We start from the raw sequence: 6,422 nt of genomic DNA, 5'->3' as shown, positions 1-6,422 counted from the left end.
GGAGCAAAGTGAGCTAGTTTATATGAACAAAGTTTAGAAGAGACAACAAGCTGAAGTTCCACAACTTTCCATCAGACGAACTGACTGACCACCTCGCCAACTGGGTGACGTACTGTCAACCCATCTGTTCTCTCTCCAGCGTCAGCTTTATTTCATTTCGTTTTAAGCTTCCTGACTTTTGAGGCATGCTGCCGTGTAAGCATCCACTCACTTTCTGTCTGTTGCGCTGCTTCGCAGCTGAAGGAGCAGGTGGACTGAACCATTTCAGGGAAATATAGAGGGGGGTTGAGTGTTCAGAAATGTTTCCAAAACAAAAAAACTTAGTGATACTGTTGCATTGTGACTAAATTGTTTGCATGATTGTAAGTTTATCATTAAGTATCAGATCATTTTGTCAGTATTACAGTTGCATTGAGGGCCCTTCTGGGCCCCCTGTCACTCATGGGCCCCATGAATCCTTCCCCTTTACCCCCCTTTTCGGCGCCCCAGCACCGGTGAATGCTTCCCCTCAATTAAGGTGGCAAACTCCTCCCCCACTCATCTGTCATGCTCTGTGGTACGGAGCCCGGTTTTCCCAGCTGTCCTGAAGGCATCTTCCCCTCACTCATGCTTGATGGCTTATGCTCTCCACCTGCCCGGAGCGCTTTATATACCTGCTGGTTTCAACTCTTCCCGGCCAGATCGTCTTGGTTCATCCCTGTACGTATCCAGCTTTAGTTTCTCTGCCTGTTTGTCATTGACCCTGTTGCCTGGATTCGGATTTTGTCTCTGCCTGCCTCCTGTCTGGTACTCTGCTTGTGATTATTTGGATCTCCTGGCTCACGAACCTCTGGAATTGATTCTTGGATTAAGATATCGGATCACGGACTCAACTTTCGTTGCCCCCTCGAGGATTCTCTGGATTCCCCGCTGTCAGCCTGGTCAGCAGTCCGACCTGTGGTTTATTATCCACCTTCTAACCTCTCTTTTGTTAAGCAGCTTTTCCCACACCTCGCAGCGGATTCCTCTTTGGATTCTCTCCACCCTGATCCTGAGACAATCCTCCTTCATCTGCTGGATCTAACTCTGCTGGTACGTCAGCCCGTACTATTGTGCACTGTCACCTGCTACTCCCTGCTTCCTAACTCCTGTCTCATATATCCACAGACGCCAGTCCATAGAGAAGACCTGAGGGGTATTGCACGAAACCAGAATAAAGAAATCCAGGATAATTAAGCAAGCCCAGTTTGACCTAGCTTGCGCGGCCTATCCTGGCTTAATTGGTTGCACGTTTGCTGAGCCAGGATGAGAAGGTTCGGCTAGGTTAAGCCAGGTGAAGATAGTTGGGATAAGTGCGTGTGCACGGCATACTGAAGCAGACCTCGCGATCGCTCACAGAATCACCGATGGGGAAATGGATAAAAGTCGCGCGTCCTACGTCACGGCCGCTGAACAACAGCTCCTGATGGAGTTCTCTGACGAAGTTAAGGATATTATAAGGAAAAAAGGCAAAACCAATGCCATAAGTAAAGAACGCGAGAGAGCCTGGCAGACAATAGCCGACCGGCTCAATGCGTAAGTAGTCAAAAACTGTACAATTAATAAACAGTGCTCCACTGGAACTGTCATAATTAGGCTACAATTAAAGGAGTTACTTTTCAAATCCACTAACTGTTGTATACTTTAAGAGTGACAAGCAGGTGCATGTTACTCAGGAAATGTAGAGCAAACAATTATCCACAATGTGTCATTTAATCTATTTTCCTCATGTAACGTTTTTATCTATTTTATCTTTCTGTCCTTCATAAAGGACAAACCTGTCTGGCCATTAAAGGACCTGGCAGCAAGAAAAAATTAAATATAAGAACATTTTGCAGGCTGGTAAGTGACTCCAAAGTAGATAACCGTGAACAAATGAGGTGAATAGATGAGGTGTCTGCTGACATGTTCAATGTCTGTATGATTGTAGCAGTTAAAAAAAGGCCTATAGAACTGGCACAGGGGGCGGCCCACCAAGCCAGGATGTGACTCCAGCAGAGGAACTGGCCTCCATTTAAATAAAGGGAGGCCAGTGATGGAGGGGATCCAGGGAGGGACAATAACTGACTCTGTCCCAGCCACAGAAACTGTCCGCTTCATACAAGGTACACAAAGTACTGCAATTCTACTGCACATGGAACACAATCAAATATAATATAGTGTCTGACTTTGGATAACCTTGCAGTGTCTGGGAACACAATTACACTTTTGGAGCCACCAGAAGATGATCCGGTTAGTACAGTGTCTCCAAATCACAGGCTTGGTATGTTCTGTGAAATCTTAATCCGAGTCCTCTCGCTACATGTATACGGCAGGAGGAAGGCACATCTGCAGCTGCAGAATGCTCGTCTGCAGATGAGGAGACTGTGTCAGTGGAGTCCAGAAGGCTTGAGGCATGTCAGTTTTATGGGATTGGCCTGCTTATTTATTCCATGAAGGATATGAAGTCAGTGATGTGGTACTAATAGAAAATGTGTAACAGGACCCGAAGGTCATCTCGATTCGAGCCCTTGTCTTGGTGTGTGCATGGTTGTAGGCCTGCTGTGGTGGGGTTTGGGGATCTGCAAGGGGAGTCAAGAGGAATGACTCACAGGCGTATCCTTTATCTCCCAGCAGCACACCAGAGAATTCACCTGATAATACAAAATATAATTTAGAAAACAGAGTTACACACACAATGTCCAAGGTGCTTACAGTACAAATGTGTGGGCTACCTTGTGAAAGTCTCTCATAAATTGGACTAGCCCGAAAGACTCTAGAGTCATGCACTGAGCCAGGCCACTTTGCCTCTAAATTGCTCACAAGGCAGTCAGCATCACAGATCATCTGAAATATTTAGTTGTAGCCTATTAAGGTCATTAAATGCACAGAACAGATTCATGTAGGTCATAACCACAAATCACTCTTACCTGAACATTGATGCTGTGGAAGGATTTCCTGTTAATGTAATTAATCTCCCTCATGTTCATCTGAGGGGCGTCTGATTCTTATGTGTGTGCAATCCACTGCCCCAATGATGTTAGGGAAAGCTGTAACAAAAAATAGTGAGTATCCAACTGTGACAGATATACTTAGAAACTAATGGGTGCACATTAAAATTGAGGTTACCTGCAATCTTGTAAAACTCCTCCTTGATGTAGAGGGGTCTTCTGTGGCCAGGGAAGGTGATGAATATATTGCTGAATGATTTCAGCGCCAGACAAACGCATCTGATTGTCCGGCAAGTGGTTCCTTTATTGAGGTTCTCTGCATCCCCAACAGAATAAAGGAAGCTCCCACTCGCAAGCCATCTCAATGTGACACAGATCATCTGTGGTACAGTGAGGGCATGGCTTCACGCTGTCTGGTGCTGTATTTTTGGACTCAGCAGCCTACATAAATATCTTAGTCCATCACCCGAAAATCTGTATCTTTCAATGACATAGTCATCTCCAAAAGCCAGGGGATGTGAGCTGTCCCTGAAGACTCGTTCACGTCTGAATGCTCTTCTGAGGATGCGGGCTTCCTCGTCCAGCACATCGTCCAAAAAAGGGCAAGCCATTATGAAGAGGGACCAGGTGAAGGGGAGTTGGACCTGAATATTCTACATTGTCTTCGTCACAGATTTCTTTGAATACACCTTTGTAACCTCATCCGCTGTGTTTTGTAATCTCAATTAATGCAATAAAACACATATTTATAAAACCTCTGACAGCAATTTGACGAGCAGTCTTCATTAGCATAGCAATATAACACTTGGCCTGATGAAATCATGCACTTATGACCAAGTTGATATTGTGTGATGAAATTGTGATCCTGTATTTAAATAAAATGACTAAAAAAAAAAAAAAAATTATATGCACTGCACTAGCACTACACGACAGCACCTGGGTCTAACTGGACTCAAAAGCGGTCTGACTAACACTTAATTATGACGTCCCATCTTGTTTGAATTCATGCTTGTGTTGTTCTTACTCTCAAATGTAAGTCGCTTTGGATAAAAGCGTCTGCTAAATGGCTGTAGAATAGAATAGAATAATAATACTACAACTTGAATCCATATAAAAAGGCTGCTGCGATTACGAACAGATTTGGATTAAATGTACAGTGACTGTATATGTAATATTTTAATACTGGATGATTAAAATGACGCCATACTTAGGAAGACCATGGACATGCTGTAAAACACATTAATTCCTCACAGAATTGACGTTGGACATGCAGGTGACTCGCTAGGATTAATCTTAGCCTGAGCAGTTAGCCTGGTCTGGAGCAGGCTAGCTGCAGCGGATAAATCACCACAGTAACTTGGCCGGGTTTAGTGTGAGCTGCTTTCATGCAACCGACTTAGGGCTAAATTCAGCCAGGATAACCAACATATCCCGGCTTAATCGCTTATCTTGGTTTCGTGCAATACCCCTCTGATTGCACATTCTATCATTTGTGTACAATAAAATATTTGTAACCCATCCCTGGGATTCTGAGCCTTTTTCTGAGTCCACACCTGTCTGCGCCCTGATGTCATCACTTTTCCCCAGGTCATCGTCTGGCTGACTAAAAAGGAGCGAACTCAGTGTTGGGTGGATTTTTATTATTAATATTGTTTTTATTACACCTCTTTAATTTGAACTGCAATCACAAACACACTCCCCACATATTGATGAGAAGTAGTGGTACACCCTATTTCCAGGGAACTGGGTGGGAGGAGGTCAGAAGGGAGAGTTGATCTGCTGGCTCAGGGGCTTGACTGGCTGTATCACTGGGGCTGGTGGACCTAGGGGTCTCTGGCGCTGGATGGGGATCACAACACCAGCACCCAGCCCCAAGGGAGTTGGGGGGAGTGTTGGTGGGTAATAGGGGTCTGGTGATTGGTTTTTCATGGGCACAACCCACATACTCATCTCTGCTGCTCATCCTAAAAACGTATTTTCCTTACAAATGTGGCTCCATTTAAAAAGGAAATAAACAGACTTTCTGACGGTGGAGGATTTATTGCCAAGAAGCTTTGTTACAACAAAGAAAAGTCCATCAAACATTAATTTACATAATTTTCTGTTAGGTTTAGACATTGTTTTTTAAGTTTCTCATCAGAGGGAAGCCCGGTGGATGAGGCTTGGCACCTGAGGCCTGGCTGGGCCCCGCCTGGGAAAACCACAAGCTGCCCCCTCTGAGTGGGTTCACCACCTGCAGGGAGGGATTTTCTGAGGCTACTCGGGACATTTGGGGATAATAAATAAGAATATGAAACAAACTAATATCAAGAACTACAGACTGAACTTAATATTTAAGGAACAAGACATAGATCTAAATGTACAACAAAATATGAACAGAGAAGACCAGCAAACAAAAATGATTAAAACAAGACGGAAACTCAAGAAATCCTGCAGACCAGGACATAAACAGCTATCAGCTCACATTTAATATGAGATATTCTTACATGTGGAGTAACATAAAAAGTCATGCATGTTTACTTTTGTACGTATTTGATTGATAAGGTTATTATACTAGATGTGCAGCCTGTGTTATCAGGAACTCACACAGACTCAGAATCTGGCAGGTTTTCTAGAAACTCCTGGATCTCTCTGAACATTCTGTTTGTGCCTCGACCGCTGATCCTCTGCAGCGAGTTGATGCTGTTCTGCCGGAAGAAGGACTGATGAGGTATCTCTGCTGCCTTCATGTGGTACTGATTCGACTTCTGATACTCCCTTCGATCGTAGTATAAGAATTTTGCGTAGTAGTTATAGAGCATCTGCTTGTCTTCAGGCTCCAGATTTCTCTTCATCATCTCCTGATACATCTGCTCTGCTTTCATCAGGCCATGACCAGACTTAGCATACATGTTTGCGAGGTTAATCTCCTTCAGAAGAGAGGAATCAGGGTAAAGAGAGACCACCTCCTCATGCAGACTGATGGCTCTGCTGAACATACTTTCAGTTGGGCAACTTTCCTTTAAGAAAACTATCCTCCATCTGTAGCTGAGGGCAGTACACCTCTTCAGGTATCGCTCATCTGGATGCTTCTTCAGGGCCTTTTCTGCCAGGTCAATGGCCTCATCATAGCAGCCGAGCTGTTTGTACACCCTCATCAGGGTTTTGATGCCGCTGTAGCTGCTGACAGGATTCATTAAAATCTTTTCTTCCAGCTCATCTGCTTCATCTTTGATTTGCTCTCCTCTCTTGGCTCTTAGCAGCAGGTCGACAGCAGCAAGGTACAGGTTGTCTGGATCCTCCTCTCGGGCCATTCTCATTTCCTCCAACATGCCAACATCCTGGTCTGTGTCACTGTGTTTATAATCACCCACCAACGCCAGCACACGGCTGGTCTGCCATGACACCATCTCTGGCTTCATCCTGACGGCTCTCTGGAAGTAATCTGCAGCCTGCAGCTTCTTGTCTTTGTCAAACTTCATCAGGGTCCAGGCC

The 6,422-nt window shown here is 44.7% G+C and overlaps 1 pseudogene; it reads right to left on the bottom strand.

Annotated features, from left to right (window-relative positions):
- Positions 1–5,275: 5,275 nt before the first annotated feature.
- The window catches only part of LOC121653153, a 1,588-nt pseudogene continuing 441 nt past the window's right edge, over positions 5,276–6,422 (bottom strand).

The sequence above is a fragment of the Melanotaenia boesemani genome, chromosome 14 (genome assembly GCF_017639745.1).
Source record: "Melanotaenia boesemani isolate fMelBoe1 chromosome 14, fMelBoe1.pri, whole genome shotgun sequence".
NCBI lineage: Eukaryota > Metazoa > Chordata > Actinopteri > Atheriniformes > Melanotaeniidae > Melanotaenia > Melanotaenia boesemani.
This window is presented reverse-complemented; position numbering and strand designations above follow the sequence as displayed.